Raw genomic sequence first — 16,218 nt, forward strand, 5'->3', positions numbered from 1 at the left:
GTCTTCTTTGGAGATCCAGTTTCTTAAGGTTGGAGGGAGCACTTTATAGTGCTTTTCCTAGTATGAAGCAAAGGAAATGTTTTGGATGGTTTCTGACTTTATTACCAAGCATTTATTAAAGAATATTGATAGAGCACCAAGAAGCCTTAACAGGAACAGAGTTGGAAGGGACCTTGGAGGTCATCTAGTCCAACCCCCTGTCCATGCAGGAGACCTGTACTAGGGATTTGAACCGCTGAACTTCCGACCTTTCGGATCGACAAGCTCAGTGTCTTAGCTACTGAGCCACCTAGTCAATTTATTGGATATGTCTTGGATATGCCAGTTAGAATTTGAGGCATATGATACAGCCAAGAACATCCATAAGTAAGTCAACAATAATAAAATGCTTGCTGAAACTGAACGACATTTTTCTGAATGTCTCCAGAAAAAACAGTCAAGCTGGGATGACGAATACTGTGTACACCTATTTTCTGATTGCTCCTAAAATTTTAATTTTAATTTTAATTTAATTTTCTTCTCTTCCACTTCTGAAGTGACATGTTGAAAGTTTAAGTAAAGGTTGCAGGCTTTTGATGTCATTTTTTTTGGCTAGGTTTACTGATTGATGTTTTGACTAAATAACTCCTTAAGCCATAGCTAAGATTTTAGAAGCCATAGCAATAACCTTTTAGAAGGAGTTAGACAATATAATCAACAACAACATGAACAGTAGTAACAATAAACCAAAGATTAAAAAGAAAAAACAAACGTAAGAAATGTTGGAGGAAGAATACTGAGTCTCAGAGAAACTTCAGAGACCTTAAACAATTTAAAATAGGGGAACAATGTTAACTGAAAGAGTTAATAAAGGAGCTGCAATATTCTACTAAGTGCTCCAGTAATAAATGTATGCTGAACTAGGAAAGTAGGTCTGTGTTAGATGGGAAAAGTGACTATAAAACTCCCTTGAGGATGGTTAAGAACAGAGAACAGTCTTTAATAACAATTCTGACTGGCTTATGTATATAGATGAAATTGCAAGAGGACCAGATCTGGAAAAGACACCTGCATATTTGACATAGATCTGAAAATACTTTGGCATTTTTAAATCATTTTTTTTTAAAAAAGTATGATAGTCCCCAATATTTGAAAATGCTGCTGATCTCTGAGGTGCACCTAGATTTTTAGAAACATGCATTCTGGGTACATTGAGGACATGTAAATTCTTATATTAACCACATTTTCAATTTTTGTATATGAACTGTACAAAATGAATATTTGCAGAAGGAAGTTGTGACTTTCTAGTTTGATAATATTTTACCATTAGCCTTTAAAAAAGGTATAACTACCAATGTGTTTTCTATTATCCTATTATGCCATGAATAAAAGCCTGTGTTGAGCATGGAAGATTTAGAACCATGGGAAAAGTGACATTATACTGCACTATCTCTCTAGTTTTCAAGTATGAATCTTTTTTGGATTCCTACCTGGCCATGCCAAGAATTGAATCTGAGCTTTCTGCATCTAAATCCCAGTATCATTTCACTCAGCTAATGGGGGCACCTAATTCTCTTATGTCCTATATCGGCATATTCACAAGGGCAATTTAGCTGGTTCAGTTAATTAAGAAAGGCACAAGATAGTTATGAATTGCAGGGACCAATTTCTTTTTCTTTCTTTGTTACAAGAGTGGATTTTCCAGTAAAACATCCACAAAGTGATGGCTTCAAAAGCACATGAAGAGTTAATAGAGTTGAACAATCAAACTGCTTCTGTTTTCATTCGTTGCTCTGCATCTAGCTTGGAGGTTACAGAAAAATTCAAGAGCAGATGGAGAGTGTAGCCTTCAGTGCTGGGCCAGACGTTCTGTAAATTCCCCTGGTCCCCTTATAAACAGCTGCTGATTCTAGTTGAGCCCAAGTTCTCTTTTTACATAATTTATTTACTGTATTTTCTCCAAGATGTGAATAATAGAAGAAATGACAGGTGACAGGCACTGTTTTTAATTTTGTTGCTACCTCATTGAGTTGAACCCAATGGTAAGAAAATAATTCTTGGAATTTAAAAATTAGGTTTGTGAATTGTTATCTAAAGCCATTTCCCTGAGGATTGAAAGCTGCTTTACAAAGCAACCAATAGGCTTATATTTTGGATCAGTGGATGAAAAATACGTAAAACTAAAACTGAAGACTGAAACAAGAAAGAAAGAAAGAAAAAAAAAACACACACACATACAAACAGGTACATTTGTCCTGAGCACTTTGCAGTTAAAATTGTCTCTTTTCAATGCATTTTCCTATTTTGAGATGTCTTCCCAAAGAAAGAACAAAAAAAAAAAAAAAGAGGGGGGAACCCCCCCTTTTTTTAACAAAATGAACCTACACTTTCTATAAAATGGAAGATCAGTGAGCAAGCTCTCCATCTCTTTTTGAGATTTAAAAGCTGCTGTGGTTGTCATATGGGATTTGCTGCCATAAGCTGTAAGAACAGCCAGTAGCTCAGACAGATTTAAAATGTAGTTGGACAAAGTAATGGAGAATAAGAAGCCTGTAATTGGCAATCAAGGTTAGAAGCATTACCTGTATGCTCAAGGATAACACTTAGAATTTGATTAGGAAAACATTTTCCTTTCCTTTCCCCCTTGTGAGTTTTTCAGATGCCACTGTGGGCCTTTTCCCACCTGCACTTAATACAATATGAGCATTCTCTGACAACAATCATTTATTCCCTTGTCTTCATAATGTTTCCCCCCCCTCCCCAGTTTATTTGATTTGTATGGTGCATTCCTTGATACAAGATTCTTGGCAATGAACAGCAAATTAAAAGCAACAATAAAAACATAAACGAAAACTGAAAAACATCATGCCTGAGGCAACACACATGTGCACATCAATCCCCTAAAAATGGGTTCATTTAACTTCTTGGCCCAGTACTGTGCGAAGAAACTAATTTTTAGAAAAGTCCAACAGGGAGGATCACAAGTGAGATTCTATGGTGGACTAAGCATCTCTGAAGGAGTGAAGATCGTGCTGTGATTGAATGGCAGCTGGTAATGGTTTCTAGCCAGTGAATCCTCTCTGCATAAAGAAGGGAAGAGAGACCGTCCACCTGCACCCTGAATTGCTGCTCCTCTTGAGAAGATGGAATTTTGTGGTTTTCTCATGAGTAAAGTGGCAAGGAGTTGAGGAGCAGACTTAGCCTTTTAAAGATACAGATACAGGTAAAGGTACTATCTTTGACCAAACCCTCACTTTTTAAATTGCTTTTGGATTCAATCAATTAACAATTGAAAATAGGTATTTGAAAAGAGTGGGACAAAGTAAGCAACCTATCTGTGAATCAGCCTTCTTTCTGAATTACAGAAACCATACATACGTACATACATACAAACATACAGTGGTGGTATTCAGCCGGTTCTATCTGATTTGGGTGAACTGGCAGCGGCGGCTGCGGGAGGCTCCGCCCATACACCCAGATGTCATCACGTCCTGTTTTTGATGCTCTATGCATGCGCGGAAGGACCTGGGCATGTGGAGAGGTGGCACGTGTGAGTGAAGCAAGCGCACATGCTCACATTTGCGAACCGGTAGCAAAGGTAAGTGAATACCACCTTGCATACATACATACATACATACATGCACACACACATACACACCAATGGTGGGTTGCCCCCGGTTCTCACCTGTTCTATAGAACTAGTAGTAAAACCAGTGGGAGGCTCCCCCCACTGACCCCGAGGTCATCAAAATGTTTCTGCGCATGCGCAGAAGAGCGCATGTGAGCGGCCCTGTTGCGAACCGGTAGTAAACATAAGTAGAACCCACCCCTGTCAATCTCACACACACACGACAGCAAACAGCTTGATTTGGTGTTTTAGAGCATGTCTCCTACCCTCTGCTACCTGATTAGTTTCCTTTATTACCACTGTACCAATTTTTCCCCAAAGAGCTAAAGTGGACTTGGAAGACATATTTTAAAATACATTTACAAAAATGCAAGTAAATGCTGCCATTCAGCAGTGACTCAGAACAATGAAAATAATAATGAGATTTGATCAGCATCCTCAATGGTAATTGGACCACCAATTTTACTCAAGGATGTTCAACTACCATGGCACTCCAATAGTGGAATATTCTGGGCTTCACTTGTGCTAGTGAGAAACAAGATGCTGGACTATGTGCAATTTTGCTCTGATCCAAAAGGTTTTCTTACTCATCAACTGAAACTGCTAGCTAGAAAATATTAAAAATTTAATGATAATGGAGCAATTTATTTGGTTCTATAGTATTACTTTTCCTAAATTCAGACATGTATTTCTGGTAATTCAAAGTATGCCGGTAAGCACAACTAATTACCTCTATCCCTGGATTCTACTAGATTTGGGTTTATGAAGCTTTTAAGTTGATGTTATAAAGTGGACGGGGAGATAATTTAAATCTCCCTAGCAGACTTCTTCTTCCTAATTTTGCTCAGTAGAAGTTAAATATGAAAATTTGTCACAATTAGGCTGAATCTTCTAAAACCCTCTAGTCTGCTCAACTGGAGAGTTATTGGCTTCTCTAGTTAGGGATTCAGCTTGCAGTATATCTCTAGTAAAACAGAAAAAAAAATTCTGATCCAAAGGCCCAAAATATAAAATTTAATAATCCTTCTGCCAGTATATAAGAGGTAATTGCATAGCTATGCTGTCCTGCAAATGAAGAAGAAATCACTTTTATAAAACCAAGGGAACCAAATCTCTAGATGTAAAATTGAATTTAGTGAAAAGGGGGAAATTTAAGGAAAGAAGGAAAGGCAACAATCTCACACACAGAGAGTTCCAAATAAAATCAATACATCAAGCTAAGTACTTCTTATCTTGTCTTTAGATACTGTATATTACTGTATTTGTTATTATCACATTCATATTCCAGGAAGGATTGTAAAGAAATCTTTGGGTCCTTATCAGGGGTGGGCTTCAAAATTTTTAGCAAGGGGTTCTCTGCCTGGTTGCAGGGTGGGCATGGCCATGGTGGGCGTGGCCTAGTTGGCTTCCTGCACCAGGGTGGGTTGTGTGTGTTTTTGCCTTCCTTGGGCTCTGGAGGCTTTCCTTGAGCCTCCATGAGGTCAAAAATGGCCTCCCCAGGCTCTGGAGGCCCTCTGGAGGCCTTCTCAAACTTCCAGTAGGCCCGTTTTTCTCCCTCCCCAAGCCTCCGTGCGTCCCCTGCACTTACCTGCATCCAAAACAGGCTGCGTGGGGACTCCTGGGAGGGGTGAGGCAGGGTGGGCAGGCAAGCCCAGCCAGGAATGGGATTTGGGGGTTCTCTGAACTGCACAGAATCTTAGCTAGAGGTTCTCCCAAACTCCTGTGAACCCCCAGCAGCCCACCCCTGGTGCATGGAGCTTCTCTGGCAAACTTCCTCCCTCCCCCTCCTTCCCAGCACTTTCTAGTTTGGTAAAATGGGAGGGTAAGAGAGAGCTAGTCTCCTTGGAGGAAACTGAAGAGGGTGTTGGTTGTATAAGGAAGGCCATTTATGATGTCCTGCTTCTAGCTAGCAAATTCAGCTGACTTCACCTTCTTAATGACCCTTGAAGGAATTATAAGGATGTTGTCGGGGGTTTCATTAGTCGTGTCTTTGTTTAAATAGGATTACTTGGAAGAGGCTCTTTAGGGAACCCTGAATTCGATCAAGTCAGGTCTTTTCACATGGGATCAAGTTATTAGATGGTTTAGGGGGCATTGTGTTGCCATACCATAACTGGAGATTTGTAGACATTTTTTGTTGTAAATAACAGCCTTGATTTCTTAAGTCTTTCTTCAGAAACATTAGGCTGTCTACTTTTTGTCATATTGATGCTTTTATGACTATGCTTAAGCAGCCTTGAAAATCCAAGCAAGAACTGTTTTACATTTGGCATTTAATTGCTTTGGTGAATATTTTAATTTGACAGCTAGTATGCTGTCTGAGGGATTAAATTTAATTTATAAACCTCTTGAGTCGCTCCCCTCTTGCCAGCAAATGATCTATCCCTTCAAATGTTGCCAGTGTTGTTAGGTGACAGCAGTAAACTTTACCGTACTGTGGTGCATGAAATAAAATGGTTGGACAGACAAAATACTTGCTCATATCAGTAAGGCTATGATGACCACACACACTTTGTGATTGTTTTTCAACTTCATATGCAAAAATCAACATTGTACAGCCCTCTTATTCTCTTCACAACACCTTCATATCAGTGGTGGGTTGCTACCGATTCGCCTCGGATTGGGCAAACCGGTAGCAGTGGCCGCGGGAGGCTCCACCCACCCACCCGGATGTCTCTATGCATGCGTAGAAGCTTCTGCGCAAGCACAGAAGAGTCGCGCCAGCACGTGAGTGCATGCGCACCCGCAAGCAAACTGGTAGCGACCAAAATTGAAACCCACTACTGCTTCATATCCTCCTCATTTCATCCTACTGAATGTCCACATATTGCCAAGTTTAATAGGAGTAACAGTCAATAGCTACTGTAACAATAACAATAATGAAGGGACAACAATAATTATAATTTCTGTTCATGGGTTTTATGCAATATCTCAGTTGGTACATTTGCACATTAAAACTGAAGGTAAAATTTTAAAGTCATTACTGAATGTGTTGTACTCCACTTATCTTTTGAATTCAGAGAGACTTCTACCGGTAAAAATGTGTTATGTTTTGCCATTGTGCCCCTTCTGTATGTTGTTTTTGCAGTATGATGTAGAATTTAGGGCTACACAAGGAAGCTAAATAAGGTGCTTCATATCACAGAGATTACATGATTTTCCTTGACAAAGTGAGGAAATGTTCTGATGTAACCTTGGTTGCATCATTCAAAGTCCCATCCAGTGCTTTCACATTCATAGTCCATGCTTGGAGCAATATGAAGCAGCAGCATTACTTCACTTATTAAATGAAGTTTGTGTATGTTCCTATTCTTTCTTGCAGCAGTTTGGAAAGGCTGTTTAATCTGAACTTTCATTGAAATCTTTTGAAACTTTTTCCTGCCTGATATATCTATAGACTGTTTTACAATTCTGAATTGCATTAAGGAGGCCATTTCCTTAACTTAAAACACATATTTTCCTAAGGTAAGGTGACTTCCATGTGAATCCATTAGGGAATAGCTCAGTGGTGGGTTTCAAAAATTTTTACTACTGGTTCTGTGTGTGTGGCTTGGTGGGCATGACATGGCTTGGTGGGTGTGGCTTGGTGGGTGTGGCATGGGAAGGATAATGTAAAATCTCCATTCCCACCCCACTCCAGGGGAAGGATACTCTAAAATCTCCATTCCCACCCCACTCCAGGGGAAGGTTACTACAAAATCCCCATTTCCTTCTGATCATCTGGGATTTGGGAGGCAGAGAATAGATGGGGGCGGGGCCAATCAGAATTTTTACTACCGGTTCTCCGAACTACTCAAAATTTCCGCTACCAGTTCTCCAGAACTGGTCAGAACTTGCTGAAACCCACCTCTGGAGTAGCTCCTTTGTGGAATAATGGACAGAATTGGCAAGTGTGCCTATTGTAGATCTGAAGCACCTTTACTTACCTAGTACAACTAGTTTGGTTTTGCTGTTTTGTTGTTTATTTGCCTCTGTTACACTGTTTTTAAATGGTTTTAGTGTATTATGAGCCATTCAGGGTTTTGGCCTCACCAAATAAACAAACAAATTAATTCTTTCCATTGTTTTGTTTTGCGGAAATCATGTTTTTTAAAATGCAAATTTAATTTTGTGCCAAAATCTCCACAAGAAATCATGCTGCTAAAAAACCAATGATCTGACTCATTATTTTTGTAAATGTCAGTGAAAGTGCGACTGTGTTGGTTTATGGACCTCATAGCCTGTGGGTTGCTCACCCCATGTATAGATATTTATGCAGCATTAAATCCAACTGAGTTTACTGGTGATGTTTCCAGGAAACCTAGGTACTGTAGGCTTAATTTGCTCTGTCATGTTGTTCCTTTCCGATATTAAATTTTTGCTTAAGACTAAAATAGTCTTTATAAATTTAGGGCCCTCCAGATGGTGTTCTTAGTTTGCAAGCAGTGAACTCAACAACCTTAGCAATTTCTGAGAGCTGAAGAAGCTTCTTGAATGAGAAGTGAAACATCTTCAAACATCTTCCAGTTGCTTCTTGAAAAAAAAAAAAGCACATTTGAGACATTGTAGCAACGTCTGTTTATAGGAAGTGTAGTCCACCCCATCTGCAAGGAGCTAAGATCAGATAGGCTGAACTCAATTCTGTATTTATTCTGAATATATGTTTGTATAAGAGAAGATCTGATTGTTTCTTGAATGGGAGACCAATAGTAGGACTGTAGAGAGAGAAGTAAAAAGAAATCCTGGAATAAGGTAATGTCAAATCTCTTCCATATTCTTGCCAAAAGAGGAAGGGAGGGAGAGAGAGAGGGAGAAAGAGAGAAATGATCGGGTCCATGTAATCAGAAACAGAAAACAGAATAACAGAGTTGGAGGGGACCTTGGTGGTCTTCTAATCCAACCTCCTGCTTAGGCAGGAAACCCTACACCACTTCAGACAAATGGTTATCCAATATCTTCTTAAAAACTTCCAGTTGTCCACTGATTAATTGTTCTAACTGTCAAGGAAATTTATCCTTAGTTCTCTCCTTGATTAGTTTCCACCCAAGCCATCATGTGCCAGGAGCGGGGGGGGGAGTGCGCGTGACCCTCCCCCGCCCCCCTCTCCTGGCACGCGATGGCAAAAAGGTTAGCCATTACTGAACTAGACATACCCAGTTCCTGCAGCCATTCTTCCTATGTTTTAGCCTCCAGTCCCCTAATCATCTTTGTTGCTCTTCTCTGAACTCTTTCTAGAGTCTCAACATCTTTTTTACATCATGGCGACCAAAACTGGATGCAGTATTCCAAGTGTGGCCTTACCAAGGCGTTATAAAGTGGTATTAACACTTCATGTGATCTTGATTCTATCCCTCTGTTTATGCAAGCTAGAATTGTGTTGGCTTTTTTGGCAGCAGCTGCACACTGCTGGCTCATATTTAAATGGTTGTCCACTAGGACTCCAAGATCCCTCTCACAGTTACTACTATTGAGCGAGGTACCACATGTACTGTACCTGTGTATTTTGTTTTTCTTGCCTAAATGTAGAACCTTACCTTTTTCACCATTGAATTTCATTTTGTTAGATAGCACCCAATGTTCAAGTCTGTCAAGACCCTTCTGTATCTTAAGCCTATATTCCAGAGTGTTGTCTATTCCTGCTAGCCAACTATTCCTGGTGTCATCTGCAAATTTGATGAGTTTCCCATCTACCCCCTCGTCCAAATCATTGATGAAGATGTTGAAGAGTACTGGGCCTAAAACAGAGCCTTGGGATAGTCCACTGCATATTTCCCTCCATGTAGATGCAGGGTGCATTGAGTGTGGTCCCTCCATATAGATGTACACTTTGAGTGCGGTTGGTCAGCCAGTTACAAATCCATCTGGTGGTGGTGTTGTCTAACTCACATTTTTCTATAATCATTTGAAGTTCAGCTTGACTTGAGGAAATATTTAACTTGCAATATAGTTGCTGGAAGCCAATGAAAGACTGCTGCCCAGAATTAGTTTGTTAGCAATATGGGCAAATGTAATTCATATTAATGGCTGACAGTCATTTTGTGGAACCAAAGAGTTGGACTTTTCTCAAGGTCTTCCCCTAAGTGGGTCTAGGTTGTTGTACTCTAGATCTACTTTTGGTAGGTAGAGGGTGTGGTGTGCATCAAGGACTTAAAGAACAGCATTCTAATAGGTTAGTGGCTGGGAATTTAGGAACAGTAATCCAATATATGTGGAGGAATCAGTTGAAATATTGTATGAAAAATTTGCAACGCTGCCTCTTTCACCTTAGCTTGCTATTGTCTTTCCACTTACTTATGCCTAATTAGCTATGAAGAACTATGCATTTTGCATTGAAGCTGTACCTTGAAGGCATATATCAATTGCTCATTCAAAGTCAATAACAATCATTTAAAATTTGCTAATTATGTCTCCCTGTGAGCTTTTCCATGTGTCAATTTTTGATTTCTGTACCTGCTGTAGGGTAGTTTGGGGGAGATATAGATTGCACAAAAGCTGGCTCTTCAAGAGTTGGGGTCAATAATAAGGTTTATAAAATAAGCTTTATCTTGCCAACTTTTTTTGTAGAAGTTTTGTTGGTTTTGTTATCTTTAATTCTGGTCTTGACAGTAGCTATGATAAAGATTTGATTGTTTGACTAATTGGCCAACTAGTATAAAAAGAATATTAGAAGACTTGCTTCATGCTCCTGTTTATAAATAGAATCTCCCTCCAAGATCCTAAGCATTCATTTTAACAGATAATACATGGAAGCCAATGCTCTAAAGAATGACCAAGAAGTAGGCAACATCCCAATAACCACAATGCAACCTCACATCCTGTCGAGTTTTATTCTGTGTTCAGTTCATCCAAGAATTTAGACTTAAACCAGTTGCTTATTAAATCTCTCTTTCTGGCATTCTGGTACGCCTGGGTGAACTGATGTGTCTACATTAATCAGGCAGTGAGTATATCAGGAGCTGGGAGAACATCCATATTCCTTCAAAACTAGAGGTTCCCAGGCAACTCTTATATTTTCTCATGTGAATTCTCCCACAGTGTCCATTCTTTCATTTTTAGGAAGGTGGGAATTGTGTATGTGTGTAAGAGGAGGATAGTTGAGGATACATATACTAATATATATACTAACTCTTTGCCACAAAGCAATAACATAAAAGAAATGCTCGCTTTCCACTATGTAACTGAAAGCACACTCTAAATATGAGTTAATGAATTACAGTATACTCTAAAAAATGTGAACTTTCTCACTTGGACTTTATGATCCAAGTGAGTATGAGGGTCATAGATTATTGATCAAAAGTTGAAAGTAGGTCATTGATTTTTGGCTTCACTAAATCAAATATGATAAATACTAAATCTAAAGTAACAGAAAATATGCATGTTATTTTTCATTTTCAGTCATAGTGCTTAAAAAGAATAGTGTTTACTCCAATCACTGCACAGAATCTTAAGCATCAGGAGACCGCCCATTACTGAAATTTTAGAAAATTAAAAAAAGTTTTAAAAAGCGCAATGTTACAATAGAAGCATTTGTAAGAAAAATGTGGAGTAGAAATTATAAAGCGGTAAATAGAAACAGATCTGGTTTGGTTTAGTGGATGAGGTTGGAAATTAGACTCTGAATTCTGGCCTTCCTTTTGGCAGAAAATCAATCGATCAATCAATCAATCAATCAATCAATCAATCAATCAGAATAGAGCTGGAAGGGACCTTGGAGGTCTTCTAGCTCAAGCAGGAGACCCTATACCATTTCAGACAGGTGACTGTCCATTCTTTTCTTAAAAACACCAGTGATGAAGCGCCCACAACTTCTGAAAGCAAGCTGTTCCATTGGTTAATTGTCCTCACTGTTAGGAAGTTTCTCCTTAATTTCAGGTTGCTTCTCTTCTTGATTAGTTTCCATCCGTTGTTTCTTGTCTTGCCTTCTGGTGCTTTGGAAAATAAGTTTCCACCTCTTCTTTGTGGCAGCCCCTCAAATACTGGAATACTGCTATCATGTCACCACTACTCCTTTTTTTCTCTAGACTTTGCATACCCAATTCCTGCAACCATTCTTCATATGTTTTTTTGTCTTCAGGCCCTTAATCATCTTAGTTGCTCTTCTTTGCACTTTTTCCAAAGTCTCAAGATCTTTTTTGTAGTGTGGTGATCAAAACTGGATACAATATTCCAGATGTGGTCTTACTAAAAAGCGGTACTAATATTTCATGTGATTTTGATTCAATGCCTCTGTTTATACAACCAAGAATTGTATTAGCTTTTTTAGCTACTGCCATACACTGCTGGTTCATGCTTACGTGATTCCAATGTTCCTCTCACAGTTACTGTTTTTAAGCAAGGTTTTGCCTAATATGTATTTAACCAGAATTGGGTTTCAGCAGGTTCTGACCAGTTCTGGAGAACCGGTAGCGGAAACTTTGAGTAGTTTGGAGAACCGGTAGTAAAAATTCTGACTGGCCCCACCCCCATCTATTCTCTGCTTCCCAAGTCCCAGCTGATTGGGAGGAAATGGGGATTTTGCAGTAACCATTTCCACCCCTGGAGTGGGGTGGAAATTGAGATTTTATAGTATCCTTCCCCCTGGAGTGGGGTGGGAATGGAGATTTTCCCCTGCCATGCCCACCAAGCCATGCCCACCAAGCCACACCCACAGTACCGGTAGTAAAAATTTTTGAAACCCAGCACTGATTTGAACCTTTGGGTTCAAATCAGGGTGTAAAACCTTGCTTTTCTCTACATTAAATTTCATGTTGTTGGATAGGGCCCATTGTTCAAGTCTGTCAATATCTTTTTGGATCCGGAGGACTTCCTAGGATTTCTTAATTCTAGAAAGAAGACAATGTAAACCACTGGTGAAAATGTTGCCAAGAAAACTGCAGGAGTCAAGAGTGATTCAAAGGTACAAGCAGTGGTGGGCTGCTGCCAGTTCGGACATGTTCAGGCAAACCGATAGTTGCGACTTGCGGGTGGGGGTGGGCCCGCCCCACCCCCCCACCCCCACCCCCACCCACTCACTCACCCACCCGCCCGCCCACCCGGCACTATGCTGTCCTATTTAGCCATGTTTTTAAAGCCATGCGCATGTGTACAAGCCATGCATGAGAGCAAAGCGCTCACATTTTCGGTGCTGGGTGAACTGGTTGTTAATTCATGTGCCACCCACCTCTAGGTACAAGATAAATATTTTAAAATTACTTTCTGAGAAATAGTAAGGCACTCTTTTAAGCCACAACCAGGCATTGAATACAGGCATATACTGTATGAAGCAAGAGCAGGAGTGCACATTCAAATCAAGGGCAGCCTTCAGCCTTCAAAACAAAGCGAATTGTTTTTCCTTCCATGTGGACAGAAGGTTTAAATTTATTTCATTGTCTTTACAACAATAAAGCAGATGCACCCTACCAGGTTCAACTGTGATTAATGGAAAGTAAAATGGAAACGTGTATTAAGCACTGGAGGGGATTGGAGCATAAAAATCAAATCAACAAAACAAAATTTAGTTAGGTCTCCAAAAGCAAAAGTGCATACAGGTGGTCCTTGATTTAAAACAGTTCATTTAGCGACTATTCAAAGTTACAATGCCACTGAAAAAAAGTGACTTATGATGGTTTTTCACACTTACAACCATTGTGACATCACACTGTCACATGATCAAAATTCAAAAGTTTGGCAATTGGTTCATGATCTTTGGAGCATCCCAGGGTCATGTGATCAACTTTTGTGACCTTCTGACAAGCAAAGTCAATGGGGAAGCCAGATCCACTTAATAATCATGTTACTAGTTTAACGACTGCAGTGATTCACTTAACAACTGTGGCAAGAAAGGTTGTAAAATGGGACAAAATTAACTTAAAAATGTGTCACATGGCAGCAGAAATTTTGGGCTCAATTGTGATTGTAAGTCAAGGACTATCTGTACGTGATTTTCATTTGTCGCACCAAGAAATGTCCAAAAAGCCATGCCTGGAAGTGAAACTTCCATTTATTTGCATGAAATGAATTTGCATGGAAGAAGGACTTTATTCCTTTAAACAGATATGCCCACTTGCACGGTTGGAGTTAGAATGTCCTTCATGGCTCCTAGGCTTGGTGGTACAGGACAATTGTTTTGTGTTGCCGGTAATTCAGATGACAATTTGAAGAATTTGTATTGTCTAGTGAAGTTCCTCATCTCTCTTCTGAGATTTCCATGTTGGTGACAAGTGAGCTTCAAAGACCTAATAAATGTTGTCTTCTAAATCTGAGAAGATCTGAGAATTATACGCTGTACCATTTTCTGATACAGAAATGCTACGCGTGTGAAGCAATATTGCAACTAGTTTATAGTTCTCTTAATCACTTCTGCTTCCAATAGCTCTATAATTAGATTTAGTTGAGTTCTCTCTTTGTGAATGAAGGAAATATTCTGCCTTCTTAGATTCTTTTATGGAAATTTCTTCTGCTCTGGTTTTTTCTCTTCCCTTCTTCTTTCATTCTGTTATTTGAGTTTTTTTTTTTAAATTAGGAATCTTTTTTTATACTGGGTAGAATGTCTTGTATGCTGCCATGCCAAACCAGCCAACAAATATAGACGTATTTTTTTGAAATCCAGAGAGAGAACTTGTTAGGTACTTGATAGCGGTTTCTTGAATGATAGCTGGTATAAGCTTATGGAAACCAATCTGGATCCAATTCCAAAAGTCCAAAGAAGGGGAAACATTGCAGCTTCTTTTGCATCCCATATTTGTACTTCAACTTATTTTCAGTCTGAAAACAGAAAGACTCTGGGAATTAATCCACCGCCAGCACTATTAGCAGCCGTCCCCGCTGCCATTTTATAACAAACGTTCTAATTATAAAGCAATAATCATAACTGTAATTAAATCTCATTATTGCTTCAATTTATTATGGTGAGATCACAATAACAATGTTGCTGACAAGATTCATGCTGGAATAAAGTCATGAGGCCTCTTAAGCCTTGTACACTGGGCTGCTCCTCTTTCACAACGGCCTGGATGGTACTAGAGTGGATCAATAGCCAATTTTGTTTTCCTGCCTTGCTCTCTGGCCCTAATCGTAGACAATTTCTTATGGTTCCAAGGAAGACATAAAGCTCTGCTTATCCTCTAATTGTAGAGCCCCCAAGCTGTGCACATTGAACTGTTTTTTCTCTAGTGCAGCAGGCTATCATCTTATAACCTGAAGCATAAGGATTAATAAGTCTTTTAATTTCCATTCCTGCAGCACACTTAGCTGCTGCTTTTCTGATGATAGTTGCAAACTTATTAGATTGTTATCAGACATGCCATAAATGAATTCCGAAGCAGAACATTGCACCATGTGAGATACCTGATATTTTCTCAGCTACTTCAAACATGTTTTTTTTTTTTTTTTGGTGTACCTTGGTGGAGAGGAGGGGAAGACTTGCTCTTACATTTATCCCAGTTAAATTACTCCCAAACCATGCCTTTTATATGGTTATTGTTTGAATATCTTAGTAGGTAGAAATGCATGCGTTTCTTTAATTTGAAAGAATAAGATGATTTTTGGGCTCATAAATATCACATGGGCCTTGTAAATAGCACACAGCATATGATAACTGAAAATGTATGCATAATAAGATATTTTAGGAAAACATGTGGCTATGTTTGATGGAAAATGGCTCTTCAGTTTTTAAAAATCATTGTTGTTCTAGCCGTGGCGGTTTCCATCTCTGGTACAAAATGTGGTGTGCATATGAGACAGCCTTCTCCTGCCTTTAAATAAAACCTGAGGTGGGTTTCGATTTTTTTTACTACCGGTTCTGTGGGTGTGGCTTGATGGGTGTGGCATGGCTTGGTGGGTGTGGCAGGGGAAGGATAATGTAAAATCTCCATTCCCTCCCCAATCCAGGGGAAGGTTACTACAAAATCCCCATTTCTTCCCGATCAGCTAGGACTTGGGAGGCAGAGAATAGATGGGGGCATGGCCAGTCAGAATTTTTATTACCGTTCTCCGAACTACTCAAAATTTCCGCTACCAGTTCTCCAGAACTGGTCAGAACCTGCTGAAACTCACCTCTGAATAAAGCCTCTGTCAAGCATAAAACATATACACTGTAGAGCATATATGAGTTGCACTATCAAAATCAAAACATCACAATAAAAAATTATGAGACCTGCAGTTTCAATCTAGGTTTCATAACGAAGTACAAACAGAATTGTGTCTTTAATCAATCTCAGTCATGGGATGTGGAAATGGGCTTTCCTTTTATAATAGCAAGATTGGTACTACTATCTTATTGTATGCTAGTATCTAATGCTGATAATGCTTATGACAAACTCATAAGACCAGCAAACATATCCATAGGGTTCTTTCAGATAATTGTCTTAAAGTGCTAACTATAGTCCTTAAGGCAGCAGAAAAATATGCCAGCATGAATTTTTGCTATCCCCATTGTAGATCCCTATTCTGCCAAAGTAGCAAGGCTACTCCAATCTAGCTGGTAGGCCACAGGCATGCAGGAAGGGTAAGAAGGGAGCAATCAATTCCAAGCAAGCTTTTTCCTCAACTAATGTTGCAAGAGTGCTGGCAGAAAATGATCAAGGAGTCCAGTTCTGACCTCACGGTCAGCAGCACCCAGAAGTAGCTGTTTGATTGGTCAACATGTAATAACT

This window comes from Pituophis catenifer, unplaced genomic scaffold (genome assembly GCF_029215685.1).
Source record: "Pituophis catenifer annectens isolate HBS135680 unplaced genomic scaffold, rPitCat1.0.hap2 SCAF_3, whole genome shotgun sequence".
Classification (NCBI taxonomy): Eukaryota; Metazoa; Chordata; class Lepidosauria; order Squamata; family Colubridae; genus Pituophis; species Pituophis catenifer.